Below are 17,321 nucleotides of genomic sequence, written 5' to 3' on the forward strand. Positions count from 1 at the left end.
ATGATTATTGACCCATTGGAGATGACTATGCATGCATGGTTATGAAATTGAACATGGAAAGATTATGTTATGCAATGGGTGTTTATGCATGGGTGTACCTAGTGCATGAACCAATAAGGATATGAACATGTATGTAACTTATCGTGCATGGCTCTGCATGAAATGAAGTGCATGAATGCGATGTAACCTAAATAACTACTTTGCCAGAATTCTGAAAACATCCCGCTAATGAAAGATTTCAGGATTAAGACAATCATTGATGGGCCACAATTTCAATTCAATTCTTCCCTCAATCATTCTTTTCCTTAATGACGGTCCATGTACCTTAGATTCTATGAAGGGTCAAATTATGATCTGAGGTTGGGGTTGACCCAGGTTAGTCAACCCACTGGATTTGTTCAATATTGGCTTGTGGACTTTAGTGTGCACTTGGGCCTTAAGTATATTAAAATATGGGCTCCAATATATTTCATAATGGGATCAGACCCTAATTTTAAAAGGACTTGGGCTCGGGTTTGCTTAGAAAAATGTTAGCCTATATTTTTAGACAATAGGGCTGAAGCCCACTTTTAAAATTTGGGTTTTACCCTTTTGAAAATCAGGCCTGGGCTGAATCTTTGCTTAGGAAGAGGTTGGGCCTAGGTTTGTTTTTTTTTAAAGAATTGGGTCCGAATTATTTGAAAAGGGTTGGGCCGATCCATATTTTAAAATGCTTGGGCCAAGTGCTTCATGTTTTGAAAGGATGGGCCTTGGTCTCATTATTGGGCTTTTTCAGAATATTGACAAAGTAGGATGCATGTCTAAATTGATATCAAATACATGGTATAATACAAAGTATCTCACAACATATATACAACACACTATACATGGAGAAGGATGTGGCTCCTGTCCCAACCTAGGGTAGGTATGTATATATAGGGTTTTTCATGGCTCTATCCTAGTTAGGGAAGACTATAGACAAGAACGTGTGGGTAGGCTCTAATCCCTATATAAAACAGGTTCCCAATCTAACCTCCATCGTCACCCAAAAGGGGTTTGGACAAAGTTTAAACTGAGTGGAGTGGTTCGCGGGTCCCCACAAGCCCTGCCACGTGGGGACAAACGCTATTACACTCCTATCTAATCCCAGTAAGGAAAGCTCGGGTATAGAGCGTGAAAGTGTGTGAATTTAATTTTTAACCTAATCTCACTATCCCCACATTTATTCACATGCTACAAACAATATGGAAAATAGATATTTACAATTAATATATATATTCAAAAGATAAGGAAACACAATATATGCAATTAATATGTTTATTCACAAAAAATTTGGAAACAAAAATAAGGAAACAAAATATTTACGATTTGTATACAAAATATCTATAATTAATTTACTTTTTCAAAATATCTTACAATTAATATGCTTTATTCAGGATATTTGGAAATAAAATATCTATAATTAATATTCACAAAATTAGGAAACAAAATATTTTTAATTAATTTTGGTTATTTACAAATTATGGAAGTAAAATATTTACAATTAATCAAGGTTATTTATGAATTACTATATTTACAAAATAAGGAGTAATTAAAAGATTTATTAAATTTAAACTTTGGATAATTTTCAATTAATTAATGACTCGACTCTCTAAGATCCCCAGCGGAGTCGCCAAGCTGTCGCGACATCCCGGGAGCGCGTGTGCCCCGGGCGGCGAAATTAAAATCATTTTAATATTTTTAAGGAAAATACATGGAATGTCGGAGTCGCCACTAACCTTTAGTGCGGTTAGAACACATGATTACTACCTCGTTAGGGGTAGAATCGGTCTACATTACCAGAGTTAGGGTCGGGAGTTCGGTTACGCGAGGGGAAGGTACGAGCACCCCCTACGCGCCCGTTCTTACGAACGGTACCTAATTAATTTGAAATTATCCCTAAGTTAATCTAATAATTCTTTAAACTACTCCTTTTATGAATTAATAAACACACATGAAAAATGAATAAATAAATAAATATATACATATATTCCCTCAGAGCTTAAGGTACGTGAAGCCCGAAGGCTCATACCCCCGCAATAAAATCATAGGGAACAAAATCAAGAAAATACTCTCCCAAATTTTGAAATTATATATAAAATATTTATAGGAATATACTAGTATGGGAGGTTTTAATATATATTAAAAAGATAATAAACTAATAAATTAAACTACTATAATATATGTAATAATAATAGGGATACATATATGCTATATATACTATATAGTAATAAATTGCTTATAGCACCTAATAACTTATCCTAATAATAAACCAACCTAATAGATAGTAATAATACACACATCATCATAATAATAATAATGTAACTCATATCATAATAATACTAAACTTAGAATAATAATAATAATGATACCATATTATACGTAATAATAATAACAATAATACTAATAGTGACAATAATACACTACCATATAATACAATAATAACAACCTGGAAATAATCAAAACCTTAAAGTTAATATTCAATATATACACATATGGAAACAATTAATCCCTATGGAAACAATTTGAACCCTAAAATAAATGTACAAAATACAATAATAAATATGGAAGCAACTAACGTAATTATGGAAGCAAATCTACCCTAAAACTAATATGCAAAAGGCAAAATAATAAATATGGAAATAACTGAAATTATGAAAACAAATCGACCTAAAAATTAACATGTTAATAAACAATAATATATATTTAAAACAATTAATGAAATTAAGGCAACAACTCAACCCTAAATGATATATAATAATAACCGAAAACCCTATAACCATATAACTGCCCTAATATACAATATCAATATGGCAATAAGGATAACTATAAAGTAACTATATAATAAGATCAATTAAATATTAACATGATAATTACAACAATAATAAACAATAATATCACAGGAATACATAATAGACAATAATATTACGTAAATATATATACATGAACTTGACATTCAATAGTAAAACATCTATTTATATCTATATATATTCGTGCAAAAATAAACCAATATTACCATATCTCCCTATAAGCTAAAATAACCTCTGATATTATCTTTTAAACAAATGTTACAACATTAGAAATACTACAATGCGTATTAAAACACAACGATATCAACAAGGAAAATATTGCATGGATGTTTAAATGTTAAAACACATATCACAATAATAAAATCCAACAATAATAATATTATTTAATATGTACAACAAATTTATACGTAAATAAAACCCTTAAATATACCAGCAAAAAACACATGATAATAAACATACAATAAACCTACAAAAATTAATACCATAAGACAAAAACAAACATATATTGATGATAAAATATGTACCTAATAAATAAAGGAAACACATAGAATATAATATTACATATAAATATAACATAATGAAAATTGTAAACCAAGCCCCTGCATATATACAAAACAATAGCCCAGAATCATGATAAAAAAAACAATAATAAATCTATATATATATATATATATATATATATATATATATATATACACAATAAATACAAACTGGTACCTTACCAAAACGCAGGAGGTATGGCCGGATCTTGCCTTGGGTAGTCGGAAATCTGGAGATGCCAGGCGGTGACGAAAAGGACTGGCCGGTGGTCCATTGAGTGGCTGGTCTGGTGGTCTCGGTTACTGGTTTCAGTTGCTATGTGGCCGAGATGGTGTTGATCTGCAGAAGATTCTCGGCTGGAGAGCTTGGGAGGAGGTCTTGGTAAAGCTGGGGGTGGCAGATGGTTGCGGAGGATGGCTGTCGGGTCTGCTGACCTGTTACCGAGATAGCCAGAGGCTGGCTTCGGGTGCTGTTGGCCTGTTGCCGTGCAGAGGGCAGTGAGGATTGCTGGAGGCGCTGGGCAGTCCTGTGGTGGCTAGGACGATGGAAGGAGCTGTGGCCGTTGCTGTCGTGTGGCCGAGAGGCAGAGGGCCGTGGCTGTATGGAGTTGCTAGAGGAGCTGGGCTGTGGCTGGAGGAGTGGCTAGGAAGAGTTGGGTGGTGCCGCGGGACTGAGGTGGTCGCTGCAAGAGGTTGGTGATATGGAGAGCCTGGGAAACAGCGAGGGGGAGGATGGTCGGTGCCGCCACTGCTGTTGCAGCGAGAAAGAGGGAGAGAGAGAGAGAGAGAGAGAGAGAGAGAGAGAGAGAGAGAGAGAGAGAGAGAGAGAGAGAGTGGATATGGCTTAGGTTTTTTTTAGAATGGCCTCCTGCGCTGCGCCCCCCTTTTTGGCTGTGTGAATAAGAGCCTATAAATAGGCTCTCCCACTTAAAACCCTAATACCAACATTTCATAATAATAATAATGAACTAAATATAATAATAATAACAATAATATTTGAGAATAAATAATAATAATAATAAAATAATAATAGAAACAATAATAATAGTAAAATAATATCTAAAAGTATTATTAATAATAGAGAAAATAATAATAATAATAATAGATAGATAAATAAGAATAAAAATAATAATAGTAATACTAATAATGGTAAAGTAATAATCATAATAATGATAAAGATACTAATAATAATAATAATAATAATAATAATAATAATAAAGTAAGATAATAAAAATAATTATAATAATAGTAAAACTAATAATAAAGATAATAGAAATAATAATAATAATAATAATAATAATAATAATAATAAACAAAATGATAATAATAATAATAATAATAATAATAATAATAATAAGAAGAAGAAATAAATAATAATAATAATAGTAATAATAAAGATAAAAATACGAATAATAATAAAAATTAAAAATAATATTAATAATAATGAAAATAATAAATAATAATAATAAATAATAAATAATATAAATACAAGTAAAAATAAAAATAAAAGTAATAATAATAATACTAATGAAAAATAATAATAATAATAAGAATAAATAAAATAATAAAAATACTAAAAATAATAATAAAATAATAATAATAATGATAATAAATATATTGGGCCTAGGTAAAAATGGGGTGTCTACATCAAAAGAAGGTTGATAACAAGAAAAAGATAGAGTTAAATGATCTCAAAAATCATATTAAAGATAAAGAAAAAATCATTCATAACTTTACAAAAGGAAAAAAAAACTTTGAAAAAATGCTAGGCTCCCAATGAATGTCTCTAAACAAAGAAGGCATTGGATTTAATGGAATTGAAAATAAAAAGAAAAGGAATCTTTACATAGGTTATTTCTCAAAAGCCTCCAAAGATAATGCTACCACATCTAGTAATGCCTACACTAATATAATATGCTGTCAATGTAAGAAAAAGGGGCATATAAAGTTTGAATGTCCATTTAAGAGAAAAGAAGTGAAAACTAAACAAATATGGAGAGTTAAAGAAACATCCTTTATCAAACCAACAGGACCCAAGAAAGTATGGGTACCAAGATGAAAGACTAGTTCACAAATGGAAAACTCCATGGATTAAGTCATTCCCTTTAAAAATTAAGAAAGTAACTTAATTCATGATCAACAAATGAGTTTAAGAGCTTATTATAACAAATTCAAAAATGGCATTGTTGGCAAAATCATAGGATGATTTTTTTTACAAAGCTTAACTTAAGAAAATATTAAGAAAATATCAAATTGAGATTTTAAATCTAAATGAGCAAAGATGAGAGAATTCAAAAACATGTTGAAATGAGGAAAATCCTGCTGACAGACGACTGTCTGTTCAGAGACAGACGATTGGCATGTTTTGAAGTGTTTTAATACAAGTTAGAAGACTGATAGACGACTGTCAAGTAATGGACAGACGACTGCCAATGACTAGTGAGCCGTCTGTGAGTGTTCTTCCAGACAACTGTCCACCTCCTGTGTATATTGAAATACTGATTTGTTCATGGATAGATGAAAGTCATCATATAGACAGACTACTGTCACCCTTCTATTCATTTTTAAAAACCTGGTTGTTTAGTGACAGACAACTGCCCCTTGTTGAAAGGCGACTGCATAAATATTTTTTAAAAGATATTTGAGAATGAAATGCTATATGCTCCATGCTTACATGCCTATATGATATGTTATATGCTACATGCTTACATGCCTATGCTACATGATATGCTTAGCTTATATTGAAAATTTATGGCTCACTATGTTGAAAATTTGAGTATGAGATTATTGAGTAAAAGTATGAATTTTGATATGAGATTAATTCTTGATCATGCATGCTATTGATGAATTACATGCTTTTTATATTGATATCCATAAGCTATGAGAGATATAATGGTTATATTGGTATCCATAAGCTGTGTATAATTGTATAATGACTTTCGTATCTATAAAGTCTTTGGCATCCACAAATATTTTTGGTATCACATTTTAAAAATTTTAATTAGTATCACAATTTTACAAAGCTCACTTGGTATCACAATCTAAAAGATCAATCGGTCTTTTAAGCCTGACAAGTATGATTATATCTTTGAGCATGGTATAACATTGATGATATGAGCATAATATTGATATTTGATACATAATGTGAATCAATGTTTTGAAACATGGCATGATGAAAGAAAAATAGATAACAAAACTGAATGTGTTAAATTCAGGGGGAGTGTTATGTCATATTGCTTATATTATGATTGTTTCCCTATTAATCAATTCAGAGAATTTTCAATTGATATCATGAATTAAATTTTCAATTAGTATCAATTCTCAATTGGTATCATGAATTTTAAATAGATATCATGAATTCAATTTTAAATCGGTATCATAATATCAACAATTTAAATCTTGAGTAATGTCAAAGAAAGAAAAAACTATTAGTAAAGATATGATTGTTAAAACACACTACACATGTTATATTGAAAAACTATAAATGGAGTGTGTTCATATGTTTGATATGCATGTCTAATGATATGCTCAACATGTGATTTTACTTGAACTTAATTATTTGTTTTCTCTTTTTGATCGATGTCAAAAGGGGGAGAAGTGTTTAAGCTAAAATTGAGCATAGTATTGCAAATTTCAAAAACTGAGCATGAACATAATATATATCAAAAGGAAAAGTATTTGATAGTGATGAGCATGATTGTAAAAGAGATTTTGAAATTGATATTGATCTTACAATTATTATTAAGATGGTGCTTATTGAAAGGGGGGGGTCTTTTTAAAGCTCACTCCAATTTTTGCTTCTTGTTTGTCATCATAAAAAAGGGGGAGATTCTTGGCCTTACAAGGCTTAATATCCTATTTTGATGCTAACAAACAAGTGGATCTTAACATGCTATGTTAAGTGATGTATTTTCAAGACTAAATGAAGAATGCAGGGTTAAAGAGATCATGAGAGCTTGTACCTCTGATAAGGATGATTATATCAAGTTTGAAGTATGGATTTAAAGATTAAAACTTGAAGATCAAGAGAGAATTGATATTAAATAAAAAGCTTCAATAATGAAAGCCAAAGTGATCAACATGTAAAGCTCAAAGAAAGATGAAACAAGCATAAAGACCTCAAGGAATTCAAGGATTGAAAATTTGAGAGAGTCTAGGAAATTTCATGTAAGTACTTCAGAGAATTTCACTATAGATGCATAAAGCTCTTAGGTAAATTTATTGGACCTAAATACCTTTGAACATACTTGGAAAATACTTTTATAAGGTCAAAAATTGTTTCAAAATGGTTAGAATCAATTTTGGAATGAAAAGCACCAAAAAGAGGATTTCTCTAATGCTTACATCTGCATTGATGAACATTTTTCTCCATGAAAAAATATTTATTTTAACATTTTTTAAACATAAACTTTGTAGGGTTTTATCTTAGCTTTCATTTTACACCAAGATCATCAAATTTAGAGTTATACAGAAACAGTTATGACGAAAACACTAAAGCGTGCTTGAAGCTGACAGCATAAGAGACGACTATTAGAGCAAAATGAGACGTTTGTGTGTGTTTGGTTAGATGATTGACACCCTACTGCCCCTTTGTTTTAACTGGACAGATGACTAACCAAAATGGAAACTTTTGGAATACTTGGGGAGCACTTCAAGAAAATTGGGGATCAAGTTATACACTTTTTAAAGTCTTTAAATAAGCCTCAAGATCATTGAATCAACAAAACCAAGAATTCAAATTCTGAAAAATTCAAAGTCTCTCTCAAATTGCTCTCAAAGTCTCAAGGCTCCCACTTGCTCTCAAGCTCATATATTGTGCACGAATTCAACTGAGATTTTTTTGATCTTATTCCACTGGAATTGTGCTACATATTCTAAATCTTTCAATTATTGAAAGAATTAATCGGTGATATACTTCATTGAGCTTCAATTTAATTTCCATATTGTTGTTTACTTTGAAGTATATTAGTTGTGCTATAATTGGTGTACTAACCAGCTCTTTAAGGAGCAAGTTCTTTGTACGCATCTATTTTATCTTTATCTTGTAGATTGACGATTCCAAAGGTTGTTTGGATCATTGGTTAAGCAAAGGGATATTGCTTAGAGAGGCGGGCTCTAGCCTAGTTAAGGAGTGACCGGATGAGGGGATATCGTTTGGAGAAGGCGGGCTCTAGCCTTAACCAACGAGTGTTGTAAAGGTTTGCTTTCTAATTATAGTTGATTGGTTTGGTTGAATGATTGGATGTTTGTATGGTTAAGGATTAAACAAAGAAAGTAAGTTCTTGAGTGCTTAACAAATTAAACAAACTCACAAATTGGTTAAAAGAAATAAAATAAGTTTAAGAATTCTGAAAATATATTAAAAGAAATTTTTTAAAAGTCCAATTCACCCCCCCCCCCCTCTCTTGGGAAGCTATTCCTAATTTCAAAACTAGTTCAAAAGAGTTTTCTTCAATGAAAGTTGCACAAAACTAGTTTGAAAATACTTGCTTGTTTGAAAGGATTTTCGCACACCAAAAATCAAGCTATTGGACACTTGCAACAAAGATGCATATATCTTAAGCTTACTTGGTTTATCTCCACGCAAGATTTATAATAAGCAAATCTGTGGGATAAACCTATGCTAAAACTCCCCATAAGAAATATAGTAATCAATTACTTAAATGGGAGTTTCTAGCAAGCTATAGCAATCTTAAGCACTCTAGAAATGTTCACACAATCTCAGAATATATCAAAGGAATAGAGATTTGAGAGTATTTGGCCAAAATATGTATATTCAAAAGAGAGGATATTTTGGCTAATCTATATGCTAATCTCCTGCTAATATTGCAAATGAAGTCATATTTATAGCCAGGGGTAAAAATATAACCATTTGGGATATGATGGGAATAATTAAAAAAGTCTCAAATGATTAAAATGCAATTAGCTCGAAATAGCCCTGTTTACTCGCGCTTAAACTAATTTTAACCGGGAAAGGTTCGGGTGGTTGAACCTTGGTTTAGTCGCCCGACCTGACTCAGGAATAAAAGTAATTTAAATGAGTTCAGTCGCCTAGATAGAGCTTCGGTAGTCCGAATCAAATTCAATAGCAAAGCTACATGACTTTGGGTGCCCGGTCCAATGTTCGGTGGCCCAAACTCATGTGTTCGGTCGCCCGCGGTCCTTTTCGAACTGAAACTATCGGTCGCCCGAGTTGGTGGAATGTCCATTTCAAAGGGTTCGGGCGCCCGAGGAAGATATGTGTATTATAGTTCGGTCGCCCGAGAGCCTGGTCAATATGTTGACTTGTCAACATTCGGGCACTCGATAAGTTTTGTACTCCAAGGGTTTAGTTGCCCGAGCTCTCTCAAAATTCGTAATATTTTTCAATTTAAGCACATGTTTAACACTCCTTTATATTATATGATATGTGTGTGAGTGTTGAGCTTACCATATATCCAATATGCATGATGCGTAGGTACGATAAATACAAACCACAGCCTAGGTTACTATTACAAACCCATATTACAGATATTGAATTTACAATTACAAAATACAAGTCTTCAAGGTCTTCTTGTTGCTTCAATTGTCATTCCTTGAGATGCTCACCTAAGCATGCACAAACACTTGAAAACCATCAAATACCTAAGTGTTTGTCATTATCAAAATTGGGTGTAACCTATAAGGTCAACAGAGGTCCTAGCAGGTGATTGATAAAGGAATTTGTATGCCAATGAATGAAATGATACTAGATTAATGCATGCAAATTCATATGCCATGGACTAATTATATCGTGCTTTAGATTCTAATATTTTGTATGAAGTCATGTCATGCAAATGAGCGAGGGAAATATGGGAGGAGCTAGAAAAGAGATATGAAGAGTCTAAGAAAGAAGAGACCAAATGGTAAAGTGGTGGCAAATTGTTAACCTATTGAGGAGGTACTCGTATCTGAAACCTCTATATTAAGTGACGCATGTGATGGATCCTGCACTAAATCTTATGTTATATTATGTAAGAGATATGGAGAGTCTAAGAAAGAAGAGACCAAATGGTAAAGTGGTGGCAAATTGTGAACCTATTGAGGAGGTACTCGTATCTGAAAGCTCTATCTTAAGTGATGCATGTGATGGATCCTGCACTGAATCTTATGTTATATTATGTAATGAATCATCTAATGCCTCTTGTGATATTTCTGTCAATAATTCATGCACCAATTCATGTGATAATTCTTGTGATAAGTTTTGTGATGAATCATGTGTTGAATTATATGATGAAAGCATGCCCTTGTATAGTAAACTAGAAAAGGCTTCATTCAAAATACATAAGACTCTAGTTGGGATGTCTAAAAAGAGAAAATTTTTGAAAAATGAGAATAAAAGGATAGAAAAATAATTAGAAGAATTAAAATTTTATCATGCTACCCTAGAGAAGAAAAAGATTATGAAGATTTTGAAAATTATCTGCTTGGAGAGAGATATGAAAGATCATTCTAGAATGACACTCAAAGCTGAAATTGAAAAAAATAATCATGAGGAATCCTTAGTTGTTAAAAAAGAAATTTTTTTCAAAAAGGATTCGAGATCATCTTGTATAACCCATGGTCATTTGTATACCTCATCAAGCAAACATTGGATTAGTAAGCATCATTTGTCATGTACATACAAAACTTGCTTATTTTGTAAAATGAAAGGACATATCTCATATAATCATCCATTTAGGGATGCCTAAGGCTTAGATAAGAAGATAATATGGTTAACCATAAAAGCAAGCCTCTCAAGACCAAAGGAAGAATGGATTCCAATTGGAATAACATAATTTCTTAATTCTTCCTCAGTTCTTAGGTTTAGGGGTAGTGATGACTAAATGACTTAAGAAGTGACTTGTGCCTAAAATGTCAAATCTTAGTATTTGATTGCACTATACACTATTTTGAATACTAAGAACATTAGAAAATCAAGCCAATATGAAAATTCAAGTAAGTTATCCAATCTGAACTTAATGCATATATATATACATACACATATATATATATATATATATATATATATATATATAATGATTAGTTATAATATGAGATTATTGGCTACAAAATGCAAGTTTTGAACATAAAAAGAATATGGTAATCTCTCATAATCCACAGTATTCCTCTGATTGGTTCAAAGTAAAGGTTAAGGGTTTAACTGGCTAAAATATCTAGAACTTTTCGCATCTGAGATGAATAACATAAAATTCATTATTGCATAATACCTCAGAAATATGCTAAAGTAAAATCCACTTCCAAAAGGATAAAGGTAATTTCACTTGGTAAATAATTCTATATACCCTTTCTAAACATGAAAACCTTAAGTTAAGCATGCTCTGTCCATTGCATACGACTGAGCTTTAGGAAGTCAAACATGTGCTAAATATCATCTAACCCTAAACTCATCTTGGAAAGCCTTAAATCATTGATCAAAATTTAAGCATCACTCAACACTAATGATCATAAAATTCCTATTCTTCGAGTGCTTATTAAAAGACGTCCTTTCCATAATCAAATTAGACGCATCTACTAAGGGATTCAAATTCTTCATCTAGTTAAATCAAATTATTCCCTTTGTGCTTAAAATATAAAAATCCTCTATTTTGGTTCACCATCTCCTCCATAGTAACTCTTTACTACATCATGATCATGTTCGATAAAGTTTCATCCTATTCCTTGGTTTATATCCTTGCTCTAAATTGTGATCATATCTTAAAGTAAATTTTCCAATATCAAAAGAGTTATGCTTAAGAAATTCATACACTCCACACTGCTCGTTTCCTAATCTGTTGGGACATATTTGCTAGCATGAAAACATTCTGAATATTGTCCACTGGCGCTCACCTATAAATACTCTTCTGAACTTTATAAGAAATTTAATCTTTTGGAGTATTTATTCAAATTCCCTTTCACAAGATCTCAAACTTTAAGTCAAATCATTTGGAGCTTTGTTTCCTTAAAATGGTGTTGAATGGCCAAGATGATTGCATTAGGTTTCAATCTAGATGATGGAACAAAATTCATAAGAAACCTATGCACGAATAGTAAAACTCCAAAGTCCTTCTAAACTTGAGTCTCTCATTAATTGAGTTTCATAAGAAGAAAGGCTAATTAGGCTTAGTTCATCTAAAGAAATGTTCATTGTGACTTTTTGGTTCACTAAGACTATACATGTAGGGACCCGAACCAATAAAAGAAAAGAAAAATAAATAAAAGAAAATGAAAATAAATAAAACGTAAAAGGAAAGAAGGAGATGGGTTTGGCACAAGCCAAACCATTGACGGTTTGACGAAGCTCAAGAAAACCGTCGACGGTTTCTACAGGCTATGGTTTGATAAAGCCAAACCATCAACATTTTCAGAAATCTTAGGGAAATCGTCGATGGTTACAATGACCGAGAGCTTTTATAAAGGGTTCATAGGACCAAATCATTGACAGTTTCTCAAGAAAACCATCGACAATTTCATGCGGCCAACATTTTTAAATAGACATGAGCTTATTTTTTTTAAAGAAAGGTCTTCTTCTCTATTAGGGTTTCAATTCTCTCTCTCTCTCTCTCTCCTTTAATTTTCTCGTGTTCTCTCCTCCCTAAAGCCCTCCCGAGCTTGTTCTCGCTCCTCGATCATCTCTCTCCCCTCTCTCAAATTGTCGGCTCACTTCTAGTGGAAAGTTAAGGAAGCTAGGGTTTCTGCCTTCCGAGCGTTTTAGGTCTGTTTTTTTTTTCTTAAATTTGAACTGATTAAACTACAGTATATGGATATAGGAATATTATGATAGTTGTATTGCAAAATCCAACCTGTTAAAATTGAATATTAGTAAAAGGATTTGATTACGTCAACTATTTTTGAAATATGAGCTTTTAAACTGAGGTCTATGATTACATAAATACTATATATGATTTTCTGAATGGATTAAGCATACTGAGTATAATATGATATGATTCCTCCGGGTAATCATTATATTAAGATATAGCATTCCAAACATGTGGCATGAGACTAATTTATTTTATTAAGTCTATTATGATTTTTGTGATGTTATTCTGGAAATGTAGAGTAGTATATTGATTTTACTGGAATTGCTAAAAAGGAATCCATGAATATTGAACTGATAAATGATTATAGTGATTTACAAATCATGTGCAAGCTCGGTAGTGAGGCTACCTAGAGAAAGTATAGTGCAACCACACTTGTGTGATAGTATTGGTATGGAAGGGATGATTTGGCTTGTGAAGAGTAGAGTACCCTCTCGTACGGGTCAGCATGGGGTAGGGAAATCGTACCCACAGACAGGACATAATTGATTTAGCTTTAGTAGGCCAGCCATGGCTAAGTCTCGCCTTCAAGCCGCACAACTTGATTATGTGGGGTGAATTCATGAGGTTACCAGATTGTTTAGTCAAGAAGTTTCTTGTAAGTATATGTGCAGATTTATGTTATGAATGAAATGGAAAGCACGTATATCTACTTATATAGGAGTGAGTTACAGTTTTAAATTTTATTTATTTAAAGTTAAAATAATGGTTATATTTTGTCTACACTAAAACTCATGTTAGCCACACACTGATGATAACCTATTCCTTCTTACTAAGAGGTGTCTCACCTCAATAAATATTTAACTTTTCACATCCTACAGGAGATCAGGCTTAGAAAGCTTTGGGAAGGGTTAGTTATGGTAGCTATGGTAAGTGGCTATAAGACATGGACCTTTTTATGTTTTATTTTAATCTTTGGGTTGTGATAACGCTATTTGGAGATACTTATGTTTGTGATAGTATAGTACTCTGGTAATGTATTCGAGGTGTTTTAAAAATATTTTCGCCACTTTTATTGGATAGTTGTTGTATTAGAGATTATAGAAATTTAAATAACACTCTGGACCCCACTTTCAGGTTCAGGGCGTTACAGTTGGTGTCAGAGCCTTAGGTTATTAGGTTTTGTAAACTTTAGGAATGATCATTACCAGAGTAAAGGTATGAATGATAATGAGGGTAGGAATGGGTAGGTTAAGTTGGTAGTAGTTCTTTTCTTTTTTTCCTTTTTTTTTTTTTTTTTGTAGCTTGGAAACAGAAATCCATCAACGGCTTCTGTGGTTTTTTTGAAGCAGTCGACAATTTCAGAAAAGTCACGGCAAACCATAAATGGTTTTGGTTTTGAGCGATGATGTGGAACATTGGATTGGAAGTTTGGAGGTTAAATGGTTTATTTGTGTTTGAAAGGTTCATCATAGAAAGTTTGAGTATTTTAGTATGAGAATGTAGGGAACTCTATAGTTTTACCTAATTAGTTGTACTGGTTGTGTTCCAATAATAGGATTCTAAGAAACTATTCTTTGTCCTATTTTCAGGATGGACCCTAGAGATAAGAACATAGATGCTAGAGGGAATAATAATTTGGAGGCTTCAAATAAGGAGGATATCGATATCTCTACGATGTTGTGGGGTTTAGCCTGATAGGTTATGATAGAGATTAGGTGGGACTCCAGACGGCAAGACTACCCACCTGTAGACTGGGGCTACACCATCGAGAATTTTACCCGCATGCATCCACCAACGTTTGTGGGAGGAGCAGACCTGATCGCAACAGAGGATTGGGTTCAAGAGATAGAAGAGTTGTTGGTTGTTCTGCATTGTACAAATGAGTAGAGGGTTCAGTACACCACCTTTAAGTTGACTGGGGAGGCTAAGCAATGGTAATGAGCGATAAAACTAGTGGTGGAACAGAGATCATGCCCTGCAGCTTTGACCTGGAGCCATTTTAGGGAAGTCTTCTTTGACAGATATTTCCCCACCTCCACCAAGGAAGCTAAGGTGGATGATTTTTTGAATCCAACTTAGAGACACTTGACTGTACAGCAATACGTGGCCAAGTTTGTGGAGCTATCACGCTTTGCCCCATACATGGTCCCAGATGAGTCGAAGAAGGCGCAAAGGTTCGAGAGGGGCCTGAGATAGGAGATTTACAAGTAGGTGGCGGTCTTATAGGTAGGGGATTTCTCGGAGATAGTGGATAAAGCCACCATAGTAGAGATGAGTCGATAGAGAGGTGCAGAGTTGTCAAATCAGAGGAAGAGGCCCATGCCTCCAGGTGGACACAAAGTTGTATATTAAGGTTTATGGAAGAGAAATAAGGACGGGGGCTAGAGGTAAGAAGTGGAGGAATGAGCCTATCAGGGTGAGTTTTCATGCCCTCATTGTCCTAAATGTAACAAGATGCACCAGGGTAAATGCCAAGCTGAAAGTGGTAACTGTTATCGGTGCATTAGGCCTCGCCACCTAGCATGAGACTATCGTAGGCTATCTTCTAATGCACCTACTCCTAATCAGTACCGTGGAAACAATCAAGCACCCGAGGTAGCAATCAGAGGAACACCACCTAGGCATGGGTTTAGTCATTTGTTCCAAGAGGTGCAGAAGATGCTAGTGATAAGGGGTCAAGTAATACCTTTATATTATCAAAGATTGCAATTGTTTTATTTAATTCTGGAGTAACACATTCATGCATATTTTTGGAGTGCAAATCGTAATGGCATCTTCATTGGTTTTTTATGGTGGTTTCATTGAGGTCAAATCTTCAAAGTTTACGATACTATTATTCAGGAAGCAAGATTTTAGATTATTAAGGAAGATGATATTTTGCGTATTAGGTTACCTAATTGGGTTTCAACATTTGTCAAGAATAAATCTAAGAAGGTTGTATATATCAGTATTGAGGGGTTGTAATTGAGAATTAAGGTGATTGGATGTTGGTCCTATATCACTATATAAGAGAGTGTTGTTTTTCCTTACAGTTATATTTTAGACTCTAAAATTCCAAAATCTTTAGTGAAGTGATGTAGTATAACGAAACTTTAGAATACTATAGTATCGACAATGAACTTGAAATCAACGATAAGGTCTTGGTTAAGAGTTATTTTGCAGATAAACCTAGTGTACTGGGGAAAGTGTCTAACAACTTATGGGTAAGCTTTAGGGAAACTGAAAGTAAGAGTTAAGTTGTTAAGTGTTGGGGTTGTCGCAAGGGATATTAGAGCAAGAGGTGTAGTCCATTAGTTTATGTTAGTAATTAGTTTGATGAGGATTTTTATGAGTTTAACGTAACCCAGTTGCGTTCACGATGGATTTTATTCGAAGTTATCAATTAGCAAATTCTGAGGATGAAATTTTTATAAGGGGGGAGATTGTAGGGACCCGAACCAAGAAAAGAAAAGAAAAATAAATAAAATAAAAGGAAAAAAAATAAAATGGAAAAGGAAAGAAGGAGATGGGTTTGGTATACGCCAAACCATCGACGGTTTGAGGAAGCTCAGGAAAACCGTCGACGATTTCTGCAGGGTACGATTTGATAAAGCCAAACCGTTGATGGTTTCAAAAATCTTAGGGAAACCATCGACAGTTACAACAACCATGAGCTTTTATAAAGGGATCACAAGACCAAACTGTCATTGGTTTCAGGAAAACCGTCGATTGTTTTGTGCAGACTGGCATTCTTATTAATTACGCGCTTAAACTGCATAATTAGGTGGTTTAATTCATGCATTGGGACTTATATTTTTAATTAAATACCTAATTACTCTCAATATTTTATCGTTGTCTCTTATTTATAATCTATGGGTTTTTTTGAGTAATTTATGAATTTTTTGCATTTTTTTATCGTAGGAAAATTATAGGAAGCTAAATCTGACACCATATCATATATTGCGCATAATTGTTTCATCCAAGCTCCGATCGATATTATTCAAAATTCTAGAGAAAGATGAGAACATTAGTTACAGCTTTTGTGTTTTAAGATTTGAGTGATATAGGCTCCAGAATGGTCAAAATTGCTATGGTTTGCTCAAAGATAAAAAGAAGATAAGGAATATATATATATATATATATAAATATATATATATATATTCCTTATCTTCTTTTTATCTTTGAGCAAACCATAGCAATTTTCACCATATATATAT

The sequence above is a fragment of the Malania oleifera genome, chromosome 6, assembly GCF_029873635.1.
Source record: "Malania oleifera isolate guangnan ecotype guangnan chromosome 6, ASM2987363v1, whole genome shotgun sequence".
NCBI lineage: Eukaryota > Viridiplantae > Streptophyta > Magnoliopsida > Santalales > Ximeniaceae > Malania > Malania oleifera.